The sequence below is a fragment of the Cebus imitator genome, unplaced genomic scaffold (assembly GCF_001604975.1).
Source record: "Cebus imitator isolate Cc_AM_T3 unplaced genomic scaffold, Cebus_imitator-1.0 Scaffold58, whole genome shotgun sequence".
In the NCBI taxonomy this organism is placed as follows: Eukaryota; Metazoa; Chordata; class Mammalia; order Primates; family Cebidae; genus Cebus; species Cebus imitator.
The window spans coordinates 6,253,088-6,273,674 of record NW_016107373.1 but is presented as its reverse complement, the minus strand read 5'-3'; the positions used below and the strand labels follow the sequence as shown (position 1 = coordinate 6,273,674).

At 34.3% G+C, this 20,587-nt stretch overlaps 1 long non-coding RNA gene across 1 annotated transcript in view; it reads right to left on the bottom strand.

The window, feature by feature from the left end:
- LOC119471366 overlaps window positions 1-20,587 on the bottom strand; it is an 826,853-nt gene that overhangs the window by 720,760 nt on the left and 85,506 nt on the right. The window lies entirely within an intron of this gene.

Here is a 20,587-nt window from a genome sequence, read left to right as displayed (position 1 = left end):
ACACATAGAGCAATGTAACAGGTTAGAAAACCCAGAAATAAAACTTCATTTCTACAACCATCTAATCTGCAACAAATTAACATTAACAAGCAATGGGGAATGTACTCCCTATTCAATAAATGATGTTGGAATAACTGGCTAGTCATATGCAGAAGTTTTAAACTGGATTCCTTCCTTTCACCATATATAAAAGTCAACTAAAGACTGATTAAAGACAAATATAAAATGTAAAATTATAAAAACCCTAAAAGAAATCCTAGGAAATAGCATTCTAGACATAGCATTCTAGACATTGGCAAAGATTGCACAACAAAGACTCCAAAAGCAATTGTAACCAAAATAAAAGTTGACAAATGGGACCTAATTAAAGATCTGCACAGTAAAAGCAACTATCAACAGAGTAAACAGACAATCTACTGAACAGGAGAAAATATTTGCAAACTCTGCATGTGACAAGGGTCTATCCAGAATTTACAAGGAACTCGAACAAATAGCTCAATTTAAAAATGGGCACAGTACATGAACAGACGTTTCTCAAAAGAAGACATACAAGTGACCAACTAACATGAAAAAAATGTTCAGCATCCCTAATCATGAGGAAAAAAAAATGACTATTAACTTGGGAACAAAAAGAAGGGGAAAGAAAACAAACGTATGTCATCTTTCACAGAGCAATTATAAGCAGAAATATTAATATAAATTTCATCTGCCAAAACTACTCTGTGAAACAAATATTGTGTTGCTATGCAAAATGCAAAGGTAATAATTTCTCATCTATACAATTTAAACATATTTATCCTAAAAGTGATTATAATATATGTTAAAGGTAAATAAGGACATTATTAATATTATTAATTCTATCCAATTTGTATATATATCAAGAGGGCATTCTCAGGGATAGTTAGGTTTTTTTTTTTTTTTTTTTTTTTTTTTGGGGGTTTTTTTTTTTTTTTTTTTTTTTGAGACGGAGTTTTGCTCTTTTTACCCAGGCTGGAGTGCAATGGCACGATCTTGGCTCACCGCAACCTCTGCCTCCTGGGTTCAGGCAATTCTCCTGCCTCAGCCTCCTGAGTAGCCAGGATTACAGGCATGCGCCACCATGCCCTGCTAATTTTTTGTATTTTTAGTAGAGACGGGGTTTCACCATGTTGACCAGGATGGTCTGGATCTCTTGACCGCGTGATCCACCCACCTCGGCCTCCCAAAGTGCTGGGATTACAGGCGTGAGCCACCGCGCCCGGCCAGGATAGTTAGATATTTTATGGAGCATTTATACTAATGACATATTTTTGTCCTTCCAAAGCCATGTTCTTGTTAATTCTTTTTTTCTGGTGGATGGTAGTAATTTAAATAAACTAAATATCACATATAGTACTTCTAAATGTTTTCTATTCAATTGATCTATGTACGGTATTCATTTTTTAGGCTAAATTGGTTAAATATTGGCAATTTCATACAATTCAACCTGTAGGTAACTCATGTTTTTTCAAAGAATCATAGAAGAATAAATTCCTAAATCTGTTAAACTAACAAACTTTTACTAAGGAAAATGTCAAAATATATTCTAATTAATATGTCAAACCAAATCTGAGGAGAAATGTTATCAACAATCAAGTATTTACACAGCTAGAAATAATATCAAAACCAATCTGGCTTTCATATGATAAAAGATGATGAAAATAAACTTTCAATGGTGGCTATGAGTTTACAGCATTCAACTCACTTTGCAAAACTAGACCTTTGTTTCTGAAAGTATATCCAGAAAATTAATAGCTCCCAACAGTATGTGATATATTCAATCATCTTTGTTTTTAGCTACACTTGACCCACTCATTCCCAAAACATTTATCTAAAAACACATACAAGCAAGTTGAACATTATGAATTATATAGGCATCATGTCTGATCTCAAACCATTTGCCCTCTTGACTTTGTATCTACTGGTAGATCACACTGTGCCTTTGTAAAAATTGCAAAAAAGTCTCTTTTGTGGAAGTTGAATTGCAAAAAGACATACATGTCTTCCTTCAGCATCCATGCTGACTATAGACCAGGACTAATGACTCATGACCTAGGGATCCTAATCACCACCTTACCACAGTGCCATTGTGTAAGGCATGAGCTGAACAATTATGTCTCTGTTAAGTGATTCAGACTACCTGATCTTAAATCTTAGGCTCACATACAATATTATTCTACATTTTGGATCATGGGCTTAAGTGCTGTTTTGGGCATGACATTAGTCCTCAATCCTTCAACCTTGACTTCCTAGAGAAGGGGTTAGGAAAGGGGATGTTGAACATTCTGAATTCAGATAGTTCACACTTCTGGACTGTGTGATGTGATATCATTGGTCTAAACTATCCTGGTTTTTTCTGAATGTTGCATATTGTAATATAGGCTATCTGCTAAACATTTTAAATACCTAAGAGTATATCTAATGCATACTAGAAAACTATAGCCATAATAACAGAATAAAACCATAATTTTATAGTTATTCCAACTTAGGATAAGATTATATTTTTAAAAATAGAACGTGAAGATTCAATAGTACCAAGATGTTAGCTCTTCCTAACTTGAGCTATAGATTTAACACAATCTTAAAGCACTAGCAAGTTGTTTTTTGGATACTGATGAACTGATTTTAAAGTTAATATGGAGAAGCAAAAGACTCAGAATACTCAACACAATATTGAAGAGAAAAAAAAAAGTTAGAGGACTAACCCTACCCAACTTCAAGATTTACCATAAAGCTATAGTAATCATGATAGTGTGATACAGGTAAAAGAATAGACAAACAGGCCAGGTGCGGTGGCTCACACCTATAATCCCAGCATTTTCGGAGGCTGAGGTGGGTGGATCACGAGGTCAGGAGTTCAAGATTGGCCTGGCCAATATGGTGAAACCCAGTCACTACTAGAAATACAACAACAGCTCGGTGTGGTGGCATGTGCCTGTAGTCCCTGCTACTCAGGAGGCTAAGGCAGGAGACGTGCTTGAACCTGGGAGGCAGAGGTTGCAGTGAACTGATATCATGGCACTGCACTCCAGCTTGAGTGACAGAGCAAGACTCATTCTCAAAAAACAAACAAACAAAAAAAGAAATAGACAAACAAATCAAGAGATACAAGTAGATCCACCTAAATATAGTTAACTCATGTTTGACAAAGAAGCAAAGGCATTCCAAGGGAGAAAGTACAGCTTTTTCAAATGATGCTCAAACAATGCAACACTCACATGTTGAAAAAAAAAGCTTAAGCACAGACTCTTAGAGTCTTTGTAAAAACTAATCACAATGGATCACAAACCTCAATGTAAGCCAAAAAACTACAAAACTCCTAGAAGATAACAGAGAAGAAAAAATATATATATGACCTTAAGATTAATGGTAAATATTTAGGTAGGACACTAGAGCCATGATCCATGAAACAAAGAATTGGTAAATTGCACTTCATTAAAATGTAAAAGTTCTCTGTGAAAGACAACATCAAGAGGAGGAGAAGACAAGCCATAAACTGAGAGAAAGCATTATTATCCAAAATTATTAATGAATTTAACAACAAGAAATGAACCCAGGTAAAAAATGAGCCAAAGGCCTCAACAGACAGCTCACCAAAGAAGATTCACGTATGAAAAATAAGTATATGACTAGATGACATCATACATCATCAGGGAAATGCAAAATAAAACAACAATGAGATATAAGTACACACCTATTAGAATAGCCCAAATCCAGAACACTGACAATATCAAATGCTGGTGAGGATGTGGAGCAACAGGAACTCTCATTAATTGATGGTGAAAGTACAGTCACTTTGGAAGACAACTTGATGGATTCTGACAAAACCAAACATTCTCTTACCATATGATCCAGCCATCATGCTCCTTGGTATTTGTGCAAAGAAGTTAAAAATGTATATTCATGCAAAGATCTGCATATGGATGTTATTATAAACTTTATTTGTAATTGTCAAAACTTGGAAGCAACCAAAATGTCTTTCAGTAGGTGAACAGATAAACTGCAGTACATTCTGACAAAGGAACTCAGTTCTAAAAAGAAATTAGCTATCAAAGACATGGAGGAAACATAAATGCATATTACTAAGTGAAAAAACGCTACATAGTGGATTCCAACATGACATTCTGAAAAAAGAAAAAAAAAAACTATAGGAAAAATAAACAAATAAATTGTTGCCAGGAATTAGAGAGAGGAAGGGATGTATTGGCAGAACACACAGAGTCTTTGGGGCAGTGATGAAAAGTACTGTGTATAAAATTATAATGATGGATACATATCATTAAATATTTACCCAAACCTGTAAAATGTACATGATCAAGAGTGAACTCTAATATAAACTATGGATTTCAGGTGATAATGATGTTTCAATGTAGGATAATCAACTGTAACAAATATAGCACTCTATGGGGGATGTGGATATTGAAGGAGGCTACAAAATTATGTGGACGGGGGTACCTGGGACATCTCTGTACCTTCCTCTCAATTTTTCTGTCAGCTTAAAACTCCTTTAAAATTATTTTTTTAGTAAAAAGGGAGAATGAAGTGTAGAATGTTATAAAAGAATAAAAATAGATACCAGTGAAACATAGGCATGCAAAAACTATAATGCAAGTGAAGAAACAGGAAATATTACATTATCGTACTTTAAGTGTTATGACAATGCATAAAGCAAGCTATTATTATATCTATTTCAGAGATTAAAAAAAATAAATCTTGGATAAGAAAAATAAAGTGCCTGAGGTTTTCCAGTAACTGGCTCAGCTGAAATTCAAACTCAGGTTTTGTAATTCCATATCCTGTGTGCTTAACCACTTAAAATGCCACCTCATCACTTTGAGAATCTTTCATCTATATATCTTCTAAAATATTTTGAAAAGAATAAAATAAGCCAGGCATGGTGGCTCATGACTGCAATTCCAGCATTTTGGGAGGCCAAAGCAGGCGGGTCACCTGAGATCAGGAGTTTGAGACCAGCCTGACCAACATGGCAAAACCCCTTCTCTACCGAAAATACAAAAATTAGCTGGGCGTAGTAGTGCATACCTGCAATCTCAGCTACTCAGGAGGCTGAGGCAGGAGAATCGCTTGAACCTGGGAGGCAGAGGTTGCAGTGAGCTGAGATCATGCCAGTACAATCCAGCCTGGACAACAGAGGGAGAGTCTATCTCAATCAATCAATCAATAAATAAATCATGTTTTATCTAGGCATCTCTTCTCCATCCTGGACATCTGAAAGCCAGTTAGCATGGTCTATGCTGAGCTCTTCACTTTTTGACTTACCATAATTCTATTAAGCTTTAATCACTGTACTTATACCTATGAGTTATCTATATTTAGCCCAGGAATTTGTCAGGGTCTTTGAATAAAATGGAAATGAAATACATTCAATCTCTAATTTCATGAGTTTTACAATATTGTGACGGAAAAAATATCAATATTTAAAAATCCTACAAGCATCCAATAACAATCTGAAATATGAGCTGAAGTGGAATAGCATGGTTTTAAAAGAATATGGATTGGAGGCAAGGATGAAGGAGGTTATAAAATAGCTCCCTGAAGAAGTTATGCTTAAGTTACGATTGGATGAAAGGTTGGAGTTAAAAAAATTAGAAATGAGCAGGTAAGAATATTCCCCCAGAGAAAAGAGTATCTGCAAAGAACATCTGATTGGAAAAAGCAAAAGGAATTAAACAAAAGAAATAAGGCCCAGATTGCTGAAGTATAGAAAGGGAGTTAAAGGCTGGCTCATGAGGAAACAGGAATAGAAATAAATCATGCGAGGGCTTTTTAAAGACTTTTCTTTTTTGATTTATTAGTTTTCTGCTCCACATGTTGAAATCTTATTTAGCCATGATAATAACTCCCTAAAAATAAAAATTAAAGTATTTAACTCACATCCTCCATGGAGATCACCACCATGCTAGGCACCATGGCATTAATAAGGTGATATTACAATCAATCATGATACCACTACATGATATAAATGATTTGAGTCTAAATCAAAAGAGTCTGTGCTACAATTTAGAAACAAAATTACCAGGCAATTTTCCAGAATATGCAGCTCTGGCTTTAAAACAGGAAGACAGCATTGTCAGTTATCACATACACCAGGCCATGAGTGGATATTCAATTCATGAATATGATGATGTCACCAGAGCATAATGTTTCTCTAGCCATTGAATTATGATTGGAAAAGAAACACTTTGGCTTTACCCTGTCTATCGTTGCCATTTTCACTAATATTACAATAGAAAAATGGGTCAAATCCAGATCAGAATCCATCCCATCAACTTCACTTTCTGGTAGGAGTTACAGAAAATATGTATTTTCTATACTCTCTTTTCTGTGCCTACATAAGCTTCTATAGTTAGTCTTGATTTCACCTATACTACCAGAAGTAATGGAAAGTATGAATGTTCACACAATTTGCCACCCATGCACATTACTGTCTTAAATTTGAGCATCTAGCATAACATCTCCTTCTAAATATTCGGTTTATTCAGATAGCTCCAGTCACTAATTGTCTGTAACAGAAAGGCTAATTCTACAATGATCCAATTTATGTTTATGTGTGGACTATGCAAAAAGATTAATTTTAAGTTCTACTGGTGATTTCACAGGCAAAAATTGTATATAAATTTATCAATGTCCAGCTACAATATATGGTTAATAGGATTTATATTACACCTCTGAATTCTACTTCAAATTCCTGAGTCTAGCTAAAGATACTGACTAAACACATTTTTTTAGTGTCATTGGGAAAAATGGTATAGCTCCAGTGATTCTTAAATGTAGTTCCAGGGACATAATTTTATTTTAATGCCAACTGATTATTATATAATCCCTTTGTTCTGGTCTATATCCAATCTGAATTCCTGGAGAGAAGATACTGTAACTGTATTCTGGAAAAAAAATTGCATGTAAATAGCTTTCATTGATAATTCATTCAGAAAAATAAATAATATTAATTGCTAATATTCATGGTATAATAAAATTTACACATATACATATATAACCTTGTCTTTTTATATTTCTAACATCATTTGTTTTCACAGAAAGTTTGGAGATGTAGTTTAATCTAAAATAAAACTTAACTTTTATTTAAAATGCTCAATACATCGACAAAAAGATTCCACATTCATATCTGAGGGCAGAACTCTATGGGGAAGGTCCAGGAGGCAGTACATTAATTAAAACTCAAGGTCTTAGAACGCTTTCATTACTGGTCCTCCCCACATCTTAAATGTGCTTGCTGAAAAATCTCTTTTCTTGGGGACAACAGCATTTTCTCAATCTTTGTGCTAAAAAAGAAACCATTTTTTCAGTGGGGTGTGGGGCTTGTGGAGGTTAAAAAAACACACAAAAAGGAAAAGAAATTAAAAGGAAAAAAGGCAAAAGACAATACTAAGCATATAAATAGCTTCATCATAATTAATTTTGATGGAGAACTGGAGTACCTTATAGTCTCTCTCTTTGTGATGATACCCAACAAAGACCCCTGCCCACCTATCCTCAGGGTTAATTAGTGTTGAGAGAATCACTCAGAATCACTAAGGGAGTCTGGAGGTTCCTACCTAATCTCTTTTATGAGTGAGATATTAGTTTTCTGCTACTTCTATAACAAATTACCACAAATGTTGTTTCTTAAATACCAAATTCTTCTTTTACCGTCTGGAGGTAGGAAGTCTGAAGTCAGTTCCACAGCTAAAGTCAAGTTGTTAACAGGTCACGTTCTCATCGAAGGCTCTAAAGAAACGTTGGTGTCCTTGTTTTATCCACCTTCCAAAGCTGCATTTCTAAACTTTTTTTTGGCTCAAAACCCCTTCCTTCATCTTCACAGCCAGAGTACAACATCTTTTCTGTCTGACTCTGCTTCCTACTTCCATCTGCTTCTGTCACATGGCCTTCTTTTCTGTAGTATAATCTCCTTATCTCAAAATCACAAATTCTCTTTTACCATGTAAGGTGACATTCATAGGTTCAAGGGGTTAACAGCAAGAGATTTACGGGGGCCATTATTCATGCTACCACAAGTGAGGAAGCAGATGTCTTCCTTATGTATCTTTAAATCCTATCCATCATGATGCAACATCTCTGCATGGTAGCCAACTTGACAGTGAAAGTAAACAAAAAGAATCTCCTTTGTTTCTTTGGCTGGCTCCTGCCATTTCTCTTTTCTCTAAGATAATATTGGGCATTTCTCCCTCTCATTGCCTCAGAGGGGCTGGGTTTACCCGCCTGAGTCTTGAGTCATCCACAACAGGTGTAGATAAACATAGGTTACTCTTCAGAATATTTACCAAGTTGTTGAGAGAAAAATATCCATTCTGAAACTTTTGCAGGCATATAGACAGCCCCACTGTACGTGGCTTAAAGGAATCTGGTGCCAAATGTCTTCTGAATCTGTATATTGCTAATCTTCAACTCTGCCTTAAATTATTTTTTGTTCTAAATACCCCTGTTGGATGAATTTACCTTCTCAGGACTAATGACTTTGCATCCCTGGCTGTTGTTTAGAAGCATAAATTAAACCAAGGAGGTGATTTACTATTATAGGAATTTCTCTATCCACTCCCATCAAACCATGCTTCTCTTCAAAAACATTTTTCTACTCGACAGCTCATGAAAAAGAAAATGAAGAATAAAGTAAATTAGAACTTTTTGGCATTCCTTGATTGATGTTAATTGATGAGTAATTTCTCAAGGCTGTGGTTTAGTTTATGACTTTCTTTCCACGTTCCATTCATCCCGGCCAATAGCAAAACTATTTTACTTTGGCTGTACAGGTGCTATCTACTACAGAATGGATTGCCTGCTTTCTGACTAAGTTTTAGTTCAATGTGGTCACTTCAACATTAATCTCAATAAGAGAAAACCAACAAGCACAACTATCTGTAAGGTTTCCACTCAACACCCCATAAGGAGTTAAATAAGCACATATGGGTAATTCCACCTTGAAAATAAAAGTTCCAACACAGTAGATGCCTTTTAAGAAAGTGATCATTTATTTACAGGACTGAGTTTGCACTGCCATAAACCATGATCTTATAGAATTCTGTCAGGTTGCATGAGAGGTCCATTACTTTGCTGACAAAGCCACATGTAGAGGGCTACCACTGTTTATTATCCAGCAAGTTGTAAGCACTCTTCAAATTTAGCTGCTATTCACTAGAATTAAATCTAGTTTAAAAATCTTAAGGCAAAAAATTTTTTGAAGTTGAATTATAACCACATTTTTTTTGAGACAGTCTTGCTGTCACCCAGGCTGGCGTGCAATGGCATGATCTTGGCTCACTGCAACCTCCAACTCCCAGGTTCAAGTGATTCTTTTGCCTCAGCCTCCCGAGTAGCTGCGATTACAGGCGCCTGCCACCATGTCCAGCTAATTTTTATTTTTAGTAGAGACAGGGTTTCACTATGTTGGCAAGACTGGTCTCTAACTCCTGACCTCAGGTGATCCTCCTGCCTCGGCCTCCCAAAGTGCTAGGATTATAGGCATAAGCTATCACGCAGAACACACGTGAGAGAGAATATGACTGATCGTCAAATGCATAAGAAAATTCAGGTAAAATAAAACTTTATGGCATAAGCCAGTTACCAGAGGGAGAAGAGCTCAGAACAAAATGCATTGCATGTTTTCACTTTGAATTGCTCAAAACGATAAATTAAATTCTGATTTTAAGAAACCCTTCTGAATAACGTCTCTGAGTCAAAATAAACCTTGTTTTTTTTCACCTCAGTTTTTCCCACATAGACATAAAGAGAAATTGGCTGGTGAAATAAAATCCCCAAATGAAACAAATTCACTGAGTTTAAACTCAAACCCTTGGACATGGCTGTTATCTAAGGTGGATATATAACTAACTTGGTCCCTCAGAAATTTTCAAAGTTATTTTGTCCTTTAAAGCTGAAACACCATGGAGTATGTGTGTGTGCATATGATATTTGTATTTGACTAGTGCAGGGGTCCCCAGTTACTGGACCATGGACTAGAATTACTCTGTGGCCTATTAGGAACTGGGTAGGCTACAAAACAGGAGATAAGTAGCAGGTGAGCAAGCGAAGCTTCATCAATATTTACAGCCACCCCCATCACTCGAATTACTGCCTGAGCTTTGCCTTCTGTCAGATTAGTGGGGACATTAGATGCTCATAGGAGTGTGAATCTATTGTAAACTGTGCATACCAGGGATCTAGGTGGTATGCTCCTTATGAGAATCTAATGCCTGATGATCTGTCACTGTCTTCCATCACCCCCAGATGGGACCATCTAGTTACAGGAAAACAAGCCCATGGCTCCCATTAATTCTACATTATAGTGAGTTTTATAATTATTTCATTGTATATTACAATGTAGTAATAATAGAAATAAAATGCATAATAAAATTATTACACTTGAATTCTCTCAAAACCATCCCCACCCCTAGTCCATGGAACCGGTCTTCCATGAAATTGGTCCCTGATGCCAAAAAGATTGCAGACTACTTGTTACTTCCTTGTTCTTAAGAACAAAGAAACACGAAATAGCATTTTATAAGACCTTACATAATCTTGTTCAAAATAGCTGGGACTAATATCTGATTTTTCACTGAGTGCCCTGGCCTTGTGCATTCAATATCTGGAGTTAGAAAAATACTTGATACTAAACAATTACATTGTCCTAGACATGGAACAGCTAGCATCATCTCTGCAGCTAAATAGAAATAGAACAATGTATAAATTAATATAATGTAGCTACATGGTGGGATACTTGGTAAATGATGATGCCTTTAGTTGATAAATCATGGACTCAAGAGCCAGGCAAAACTAAAGTTGAATTTACACTCTACCATTTACTACTAATCACGTGACCTAGGGAAATATTTAATTGTTTCAGACTTTTTTTTTAATGGGAATGAAAATAGTACACTCCTCAAAGACTTTGGAGTAGGATTCAGTGAGACAATGTATGTATGCTAAATGCATAGGATAATAATGCCTTGCAATAAAATAAGCATTCAATAAAGCTATTTTTTTCTGCCTCTTAAGCATTTGTGCCTTCAAACTAACTGGTAGAAATATTTGGCTATTTATATATTTAGCAAATTATATAAGTATATATGCGTGCATGTCTGCATGTGTTTATATACCTATCTAGGTAGATAGGTAGATAGATATCCTAATTTAGGCTACCATATCAAATTACTTATTCCAGCTGGCTCACTATAATCATTAGATACTTAGCGACAACTGATATTAATTCTAAACAAAGAAAAAAACTTGAAAGATACTCTATTTTGGTAAAGGGAGATAACAATTTAACCAAAAGCAGAGACATTATTTTGACAATTGTGTTCTAGTAACGTGGGTCATTTAAACATCCTTAATATAATAATTCTACAGAGAATTTTACATTTTGAAATATAATTTAATTTTTGCATAATGCATTCTAGCTTTAAAAATAACCCCTTTAAAAATGTTAGAGATATTATAAGCTAAATAATGTTTTTTCCCCTTAAATTCATATATTGTAGTCGTAAGCCCCAATACCTCAAAGAATGTGATTGTATTAGTAGATAAGGTCTTTAAAGAAGTAATTAAGTTAAAATGAGGTCATGAGTGTGCGTCTTCATTCAATGTGATTGGTGCTATATAAGAAGAGGTGATTAGGGACTGATATACTCACAGAAAAGACTGTTTAAACTAGAGGAAGAAATCAATCTACAAGACAAGGGGAAAGAACTGATCTCAGACTTCCAGTCCCCAGAATTGTGAGAAAAGAAATTTTTCTTCCTTAAGCCACTTAGACTGGTATTTTGTCAAGGCAGTTTTAGGAAACTAATAAAATGCATTATGCCCATTTTAGGGATGATGTTAATAGAGATTGAAACAATTGTGTGAGTTCTTTTATTTAATAATTTGCAAGAGCCAGATAGAATTTGAATCCAGTGTTTCTAATGACAGCCTGTGTTCTTTCTATGTCACTGCAGTGCTTTATGACTAATCCAAAGACACAGGGAAGATAGTTTTACAGGGATGTTGAATTGAGTGACAAGGCTTTTCCCGGCCGGAAAAGATGCCTCTATATAACTCAGTCCATAGTCAATGGACTGACTTTTGATAATAGGATAAAACATGATTTTACATCTCCATTCCTATAATACATCTCTTGTCTTTATGGTGAGGTGTGATATTGAGGTATCCAAACCTGGATGGAAATTCATATGTCCTGGGATATGTTTAAAACATAGTAATCTCAGGGCCTTTTTCTAACACCTACTGTGTTAGAATCTTGGACAAGGCAGATGACTGAGTAAGCTCTATTTTCAGTGGGGATTTCCAAATGATTCTGACATCAACCATCAAACATTTGGGAATATCAGCTATGCATAGTAAAAAGATGGAGTTTTGAACCAGACCCACATAAACTCAAATTTTAGCTCTGAATCATATTTTCTTAAGAATTCTCAGCTTTAGATTTTTCACATGTAAAATCAAGGACAACAGCTACTGCAGTCACATGTATATGTACGTGTATGTTTGTATCTGTATGTCTGAACTGTATATATACAGTTTTATACTGTATATATACAGTATATATATATATATACTTCCTTATACTGTTTCCTTTTAGACATTCAGTATGGGCTCCCTAGAAATCTAACTGAAGCATGCACTCTCAGCAACTTGGCTTCTATTTGGTCCCTGAAACTTGGCAATATTAGCCACAAAGAGGATCCAAAGGCCTCCCTGCCATATGGATTCCCAGTTACCCAGACTATTAGGTTCACATTTGCCTTAATGATTCATAATCCCTCTTTTAAAAGGTTATCAGCCTAGAAAAAAAAAAATCCATTGAAATCCCAGTAGGACATTCAGAGTCTTACCCAAACCAGGTTTTTGGTCCAATAGCAATTTTTTTTTTTTTTTGCCTTAGTTTGCAGCCAAAATGTACCAAGTCATTTTACTAAGTGCTTGGGAAATTACTTTCAATGTGACGAGCCAAAATCTCATATTGCATTAGCATTTCATCTATTTCTGCTATATATTTCTCAGGTTACTCAGATCTCAGTCTTTAAATCATAGCAGATATCCAAGCACCAATCATGGCCAATTTATTTTCCTTTGTTTCAGACAACTGAAAGCCAGAATCAGCTTGACAATTCTACACTCGGATAAATTGCCAACCAAACAGAATGAGATTCAACCATTATTCTTTCTGTCACTCTATCCTGAGCAATCAGTGTCCAATTTGTTTGTCTTTAGCTCTTTCTAAGACTTCCCTCTTTCTCAGCTCTTCTTTGTGCCATGTTTCTCATTCCCACAAGGGCTGAATAGAACACGTTTGGAGAAAAATTTCATTAGCCAGGACACCCAGCATCTCCTCTTAACAAATTTTTACCAAGGGACAAGAGATCAATAAGCAAAATACCTTAGTCCTTATTAACAAAACTCAATGAGGTAATGGTGATTTCTACGAACAAGAATCTAACTAGCACCTTTGGGATTATATTTTAAGCTGAGTCTCTGAATGCTTTGTTAAATCATTGTCCAGTGTTGGTCTACCAACGATCATACATGGCTCTGCCAGTAAAACATATGGAAAAATCATCTCTTCCTAAGGGTAGACAGTTCATTCAAAATGTCCCGTATGGGGCCAAAAAGAGGAATACAAGTAAGGAGACTCAGTTACTTCCTTACATGTTGCTGCTGGGTCATAAAGCCCTGCAGCACTGTTTTAGGCATTGGAAGCCTTTTCCTATCTATCATCTGTTGCTGGAGGCCTACTTTTTTCTGCATCCTAAATATCTATTGTAAGAAGCCATTTGTAGTCATACCTGTTAAGGCTGAGCTTTCACTTCTAGATAGCAGAGAAAATTGAGGACCTCTTGTTCTCTATTTTGTATTTTTCTCTATTACCACATGTGTTTTTCTCCAAATAAATGACTTAAATGCAAATCATTCCCTCTCAGAGCATTTTAGGTCATTTTTGTTGAAGAAATATTAGTCGAGCACCAATCATATTTTAAAGAAAAATTCTAAGTGCTGGAAAAATACACCATGAATACACTCTTTATCTCACAGAATTTGTGTGATGGTGAAAGGTAAGTACACACACACACAAATATAGTTTTAGCATAATGTAGACATTTTAGAGTTTTACATGGGGTGTTACTGATGTATAGAACACTATGCTCAACTTGGTCACGGAAATGAATAGGTATAGAAAAATGTTAGAAGAGGTAACAACTGAGATCAGAGTTGATTTAGAAAGATGAACAACACACCCTGGGGCCTATCAAAGGGTGGAGGGTGAGAGCAGGGAAAGGATCAGAAAAAATAACAAATATGTACTAGGCTTCATACCTGGATAATGAAATAATCTGTACCACAAACCCCTATAACACAAGTTTACCTATGTAACAAGCGTGCAGATGTATCCCTGAGCTTAAAATAAAAGTTGAAAAAAAAAAAAAAAGATTGGGAAAGCAGATGGGAGCATGAGCTACGATAAGATCAGTGCCTGATTTATGCTAGATCTAAAAGCACATTAGTTCTGAGTACTGTTGGAAATTGTTGTTTGGAGAAGAGAGTGGCGGGTGATGAGGTTGAAAAGGAGGACAAAGTCTGAGTCATGGAATGGTAGAATGCTGATATAAGGAAGATGGATCTCATTCTGGCAATGATGAGCACTTGGAGAAAAGCTCAAAGCAGGAGAATAGCATAATTCCATTTCCTCTTTAGATAGTCCACTCTGCAAATAATGTGAAGGATGGATTTGCAAGGTGTCAAGGAATAGGTACAAGGAGACCTATTAGGCCATTGTAACACTTTAGGTGAGAGCTAATGAGGACTTCAACTCTCAATAGAGATGTAAATATATAGAAACCAGATTTTGAATTATTCAACAAATATTCTAATTTTTTTTTTTTTTTTTTGCAAATTAGGTCATTCCTGGATGCAAGGCACTAAAAAGAAAACGCATTTCCTTAGATATATCACATGCATTAACATGAACATGGCACACTTTATACTCACACTTTAGAAATCCTCATCTGGCATAATTCTGAAGGAAGACTGTCTGGATAACTACACATTATTTTATTTTGGGGGATAGGGTCTCACTTTATCCCTCAGGCTGAAGTACAGTCTCACAATCATAGCTCACTGCAATCTCTACTACCTGGATTTCAGTGATCCTCCCACCTCAGCCTCCTGAGTAGCTGGGACCACAGGTATGTACCACCATCCCCAGTGACATGGTTTGGCTCTGTGTTCCCACCCAAATCTCATCTGAATTGTACTCCTATAATTCCCATGTGTTGTGGGAGAAACATGGTGGGAGATAATTTGAATCGGGGGGCAGTTCCCCCCATGCTGCTCTGTGGTAGTAAATAAGTCCCAAGAGGTTTGATGGCTTTCTCAGGGGTGTCCGCTTTTGCTTCTTCCTCATTTTCTCTTGCTGCCACCATGTAAGAAGTGCCTTTCACCTCCTGCCATGATTATGAAGCCTCCCCAGTCATATGGAACTGTAAGTCTTGGGTTTGTCTTTATCTCCCAGTCTTGGGTTTGTCTTTATCAGCAATGTGAAAATTAACTAATACACCCAGCTAACTTTTTAAATATTTAGAGAGACAGGGTCCCACTATGTTGTCCAGGCTGGTCTCAAAACCCCAGGCTCAAGCAATCCTCCTGCTTCAACTCTCAATGCTAGGATTATAGGCTTGAACCACCAAGATTAGCCCACATTATTTAAATTAAACAAATACAAATACAGTTTATATGAGCAACATGCCTTCTCTTTTTTCTTTCTCAGTTAACTTCCACTAGATAGGAAGCAGAACGTCAGTCTTGCGACTCATTTACTAAAATGTTTGTGCTTGTTCTTGACCATACTTGACCTTTTCTTGCTGAGAATGATGAAATTTCTCCTTCCTGGCTTAAAACTAAATAAAATTTAAAATAAAAATAAAAACTATTTCTGCTGAAATATTATTTCTCAAACGGTTTTCAACCTTCTTGATATATTAAATTTAGCTACCACCACCATCTTATTTCAAGTCCTAAAATTGGGGTAGGGATCATGTCATATTAACAGCCACTCGTGGGAACTAGTGCTGATAAAATGTCCAAAACAATTTATTACATTTGATTCAGCAGCTGTGCTATTTTGGAAACTCTCTTAGACCAGTGGGAAGACAGATGAAGACACAAATAAAACTTTCCAAAATCTTTAAGGCCTAGGATTATGCTTTCACTTGTATTTTAGAAGGCCAGATTCCAGTGTCTAAACATAGAGAAATTCTTGTTTGGATTCTTTGGAAATATTTTGAGTAAACAGTGGGCTTTTCATGTTAGAAGTCAAATCCATGTGGTTTAATATGTGGAAATCCTTCATTCCAGTTGTGGGCCATTCATCTTGAGGTAACCTGGAAGAAGACAACCTAACCAAAAAGAAAGAAAGCATACTCTTCATTCCCTATATTCTGAATCATGCTGATTATCAAATGGCAACAGGTTTTGGCATTGTGGATTGCTAAAACTGAATCCTCTTGAAAGATAATTCTTCTAAATTAATAAAGCATACATAATCATAAATATTTATGGGAAAGAATAAACCAAGAATATATTACAACTTTGCTGAACTCCTACATACTCAAGCCCTTTCAAAGATCTTGCTAGGCAAACAAGAGATTTTTACAACGTATTCCCATATTTAACTCTTGCCACATTGACTTCCTCCAAAAGAGATTGAAATTGACCACTCTGTATGCCTGACTGTGACAGGTTGAATGTGGCTGTACAGCCATGTGTTCCAGCTGTATTTGGATTGTACAAAAAGAGGCAGATAAGTAACCAAAACTGGAAGGAGAAATAACATTTATTTACCTCCTGCAGTGAATGTGACATGATTTACTCTTCAGTACAACCTTCCAAGATGACTATTATTTGTGTATAATTATGTCCTTTAATATATGAAAAGACTGAAAGTTAGAAAGGTTTCATAACACACTCCATATCATTTATTATTGATACATGCATCTGGGATCAGTTTGCTTATTTCAGCATCCACTTCAGAAACAGGAATGTTTGGTATGTCTCATTTGATAGAGCTAAGTTTGATAAGTGGTCACTTTAATACTACCAAACTTATGAACTATTAAATAATGTTCAAGTCAGAAAATGCTATGAAGTTGGCTCACCCATTTCTGAGCCTAACCGCATCTCTGATACCTTTGGTATTGCTACCATCCAGTATCCAGACTTGAGGTAAATCTGGGCTAATGTTGGGTCTGAGGCTAGGATAGGTAATGAAAAAGAATGAAGCAAGAACTAGATATGGTTTGTTTGCAAGAGAGCACAAAAAAAAAAAAAAAGTTACAGAGTCATATATTTACAAAACTAATACATTCTAGAAAGAATCATAAGTCTCCCTAAAGTAATTTTTTTATTCTCTGAAAAATTAACTGTAACTTAAGGATCTATTTCTCAAATTAATCACTAAACAGATTTAGCTATTTAGCAATAGAACTTACTCTATTTCTTATTTAAAAATCTAGAGAAAGAATACCTCTCCCTTTTTGTAAAGTTATGACTATACTAACGAATTCATTTAGCACATATTTTGAGAATCTATTAACTTCTTATACTGAGATAACTATATGGGGAATTAGGGTAATATATTAGACATTAGGAAAGAGCAGAGTCTATTTGGGTCATAATATAATCTCTTGGGCTTAGACTCAAGTTGCACAGTGAATCCCCAGTTGAATATTATATCTGTTTTTTTTAGCATTTTAATAACATATACATATACTGTACTTGACATATTAAAAGTATTTGGGCCAATATTTTGTGAAATAGTTACATTTAATTCTGTTTATTATATCCACACATAAACACACACATTTATGCACATATATTTTTTAAGACATATGTATACATATTTACACATCTAAATGTAGTACACTGTAAAACTGTCAAACAGTTAAAATTTTAAACTATTAAGAAATAGTTAAGTTAGAGAATTGAAGTTCCCCCTAATTTGGGTCTGGATCAAGGACATATAAAGGTTTGGGAGTCTGTGTTGTTTACCTTATTTGTTATAAAACAAATATTTTCAGTTTTGATAGTGTTACTTCTACATAGCTAATTCAAAATAATATTCTCGGAATATCTCTTGTCAGGTGGTAATCTAGGTCTTGAATCCAGGGATTCAAATGGCCATGATCTTTTCACTGTGTGAATCTCAGAATTCTAAAAATATAAAGATACTGACAATCTAACCTTTTTTATAATTTGGGCTATGAACTTATAGGATCTGTGAAAATATACAAGCAGTATCAGCTACTTATAAGGATCATGAATTAGAATCTTAGTTTAAACAAAGAAAAAAAATTTCAAATTGGACTAATGTCCAATATTCAGTGAAATATTGTTTTTGAATATTGGATAATAACATATGCCTTCTTTGTTTAAAAAAGAATTTCAAATGATTTCCCCCAAACTTCTAGACTTTGCACTTGAGCTGCCCTGAACCATCTGTCTGAACTTCCTTATTTAATTGAATTCCTTGGAACCAGCACTAAGGTTTGGATTGGTATTTTCAGTCGTATGTTATCTCCTACTATCTTTACCTGAAAAACATTCAGTATCACCGAGTACACTGAAATTATCACACATACCCTTTACCTGAAAAACACTCAGTATCACAGAGTACACTGAAGTTATCATACTATGTGATATTATGAGTCCGTGCATACAAGTTCAGAGCAGATGTGAGGATATGCTGATTTTATCCATATTATTTACAAGAGAAAAATAAAATCTCTCTTTAAAAGGGTTGACAAATACTTGTTCCACATGTTTTTTGTTAATATATATTTTATCACATTTTAAGTTTGGGGGTACACGTGAAGAACATGCAAGATTGCTGCATAGGTACATACATGGCAATGTGGTTTGCTGCCTTCCTCCCCATCACCTTTATCTGACATTTCTCCCCGTGTTATCCCACCCCAACTCCCCACCTCCCTTTCTCTCTCCCCTAGTTCCCCCCGACAGACCCCAGTGTGTGATGCTCCCCTCCCTGTGTTCATGTGTTGTCATTGTTTAACACCGACCTATGAGTGAGAACATGCAGTGTCTGATTTTCTGTTCTTGTATCAGTTTGCTGAGAATGATGGTTTCCAGGTTCATCCATGTCCCTACAAAGGACACAAATTCATCATTTTTTATGGCTGCATAGTATTCCATGGTGTATATATGCCACATTTTCCCTGACCCAAGGACCTAGAAATAAAAATTCCATTTGATCCAGCAATCCCATTGCTGGGTATATAGCCAAAGGATTATAAATCATTCTATTATAAGGACACATACACATGTACGTTCATTGCAGCACTGTTTGCAAGAGCAAAGAATTGGAACCCACCCAAATGTTCCACATGTTTAAATTGAATTTACTCAGATAATGGGTCTAACTTCCAACCTACAGGATATACAGAGGACAGAGTGACGAGTTAAATAATACCAAGAAAAAATAGTGAAATAAATGTAAAAGATGAAACACAACTAATGTGATTTCTAAAATGCCACTGTTATTAATAAAATAAAAAAGACAGACTATTTTAGATTAATAACATCAGGAGATAACTAAGAGCAATAAGAAGATGATTATTGAACCTCAAGTTAAACAAGACAATGGTAAAATATCTTAAGGAGATAATGACCAGGATTTGCATGTAGACAGAGTATTAGGTGACATTCAGAAATTATTAATTTTTGTTAGGTATAAAAATATTATTACAATTATCTGGGAAAATATCTTTTTTCTTGAAAATTGTATGTAGAAATATTTGGGGTAATATATATATTAAATATATATTATATATAATATAAACTTATAATATATATAAATTTATTTAATATATATTATTTTATATATATATATTAAATATATACTATATTTAAATAAATTTATTTATTCCTAAATTTATATGAATATAAATTTATATTATATATAATATATATTTAATGTATATGTTATATATTACCCCAAATATTTCTACATACGATTATATATATAATATATATCTTTAATATATATTATATAATATATAAATATATATTTATATTAAATATATGAATATGTATAATATATATTTATATATAAATTTATATTTATATTATATATAATATATATTATAATTAAGTTAAATATGATTTAAATATATTATAACATATTTAATATATAATATAATATATATTATATATTATATAATATATAATACATATATTATATATAATAGATATATAATATAAATTAAATATAATTAAATCAAATATATAAATTAAATATAAATTTATATATATATTATATATATAAATATAATTTATATTATATATAAATTTAATATATATCATTTAATATATATATTATATATATTAAATATATATTATATATAATATAAACTTATATTACATTTATATAATATAAATTTATATTATATTTATATAATATAAATTTATAATATATTTATATATATTTATATTCATATTTATTTATATTATGCTTATATATAATTTT